Raw genomic sequence first — 2,159 nt, forward strand, 5'->3', positions numbered from 1 at the left:
ATGGCACCTGACAACAACAACAACAACATAATAAAAACAAACAAACATAAACAACAAACAAATAATGAGGCAACTCTTCATGTACTGATATGGAAAGATCTCCACAATAAGGTGTATTGTAGTCTGTATAGTATAGTATCATTTGGGTAAAAAAAGTCAAAGGAAAAATATTTATACCTAATTGATGCTAGATGTATAGCCTATACTAGAATGGTACATAAGAATTGGATGGTATCAGTTGCCTCTGTGTAGAAAAACTAAAAGGAGGAGAGATGTATCTAAATAAATTGTCTGTTGAAAAATCATCAAAGTTTAACAAATCAGTGTGAATCATACATAATGTAGAATGGTTTAAAAGTCTGCTTTCATGTATCAACCTGGAAGCATGTCTAGACACTTGGGAGGCTTCTTTTCTCTAACAGGCAAGCTATAACCTCTTTGGGGACAGTGATCTTGTCACTTGCTTCTTCTATATTCTTCTGTTGTTGTTAGGTGTCGTTGTGTCAGTTCTGACTTACAGCGATGCTGTATAGGGTTTCTGAGGAGCGGCTAGAGAGTTTGAACTGCTGATTTGTGATTCAAGCTGAGTTCTTATCTACAGCACCACACCAGGACTTTAAATGACCCAAAATATGTTCATAGCATAGCTGTTTGCTTTAACATTTGTTATTCCCATCCAAAATGTTATTTAGTACCACAGAGTCAGTTTCTACTCATAGTGACCCTATGTAGGGTTTCTGAGCCTTTTAAAATCTTTTGCGGGAGCAGAAAGTCTCATCTTTCTCCCAATGAGTGACCGGTGATCTCAAACCACCAACCTTGTGGTTTGCAATCAACTGCTTATCTTATAGGGGAGCGCAATACCCACTGAGTATAACAATTCCCAGCAACTTGGTGTGTTCTCATTTCTAGAATGAAAAACTCAAGGGAGAACAGTTTGCGCTACATTTCTGATATTCTTCTTAGCCCATCTTGGAAGCATAATCAAAAAGGCTAGCTAGGATCTGAGCACAGTGTGCTAATGAGTTCTTAGGCTCTTCCTTACATCATCACCAGAGTGATCTTCCTATAATATTGACAGGTTCACATTCCTCCTATCTTGGGGCAAAATTGACAGGAGAATTTGTGCCCAGGGGAGGAGAATCTTGATCATTTCCTCTTAGGGACAAAAAGTAACATTGCCTTGAGCTCTTGAAAAGCAACCCAAATCATACATGCATATACTTAACACATTTGTTAAATATGAGTTTAACTTACAAGTATATTAAATGTAAATTTAAGTCCTGGTGTGACAGTGTAGCATAAACACTGGACTGTTAACCACAAAGTTGGCAGTTCAAACTCACCAGTTGCTCCTTGGAAACCCTATAACAGGGTCACTATAAGTCAGAATTGACTCGATGGCACTTAGCAACAACAAAAAGCAACACTATGTATATAGCACTGTTCTGGGCATAAAAGGACAAGGTTTATATGAATTTATTTTGTAAAGTTTCCAGTTTCACTACTGGATCAGATACAGTATCAGCCATAGAACCTGAGCCCAGTAAATATTTGTTGAATTAAACCAAGCCAAAGGAAGATGGATGGCTTGACCTCCTGAGCATGGGACTGGCTTCTATTGAGATGTTTATCAGCCTCTAATACCCATACTCCTAACCTCAGAGTGAGTGATAGGTCTTAAAGATTTATGAAGTTCAGGATGCGCTTGGGGGGTGGGGTGGGTTGAAATATGGCCAAGAAGAGAGAGTGATATATTCACCTGGAAATTTTAAGAATTATTGTATTCTGCACAACACTAGTTGCCATCTGCCAATGAGGAGGCAGCATGTCCATAGAGAGCAGTAATTAGACCTAATTTGGTTTCTTCACTTTAATAACTGGGTCCCATTGAGATTAGGTAAGGAGCGCTATTAAAGGCAAGCTGTTCTCTGCATATCACTTAAGGCACTTAAGGAGGCTGGTTGCATGCCATACTCTCGGAGGATAGCTGAAACTCAAAATGGTGGTTTGTGTAAGTTTAGGAACTTTATTCTTAAACCATAATGAAAGTAAGCAATCCTTGAAAGAAAGAAATTAAATTAGGGTAGAGAGGCAATGCAATGAGAAAGGACAGATAATTTTGCACAAGTAACAGCTTAATTTGGCCTACAATAAGC

Source organism: Chrysochloris asiatica, unplaced genomic scaffold (genome assembly GCF_000296735.1).
Source record: "Chrysochloris asiatica unplaced genomic scaffold, ChrAsi1.0 scaffold00051, whole genome shotgun sequence".
In the NCBI taxonomy this organism is placed as follows: Eukaryota; Metazoa; Chordata; class Mammalia; order Afrosoricida; family Chrysochloridae; genus Chrysochloris; species Chrysochloris asiatica.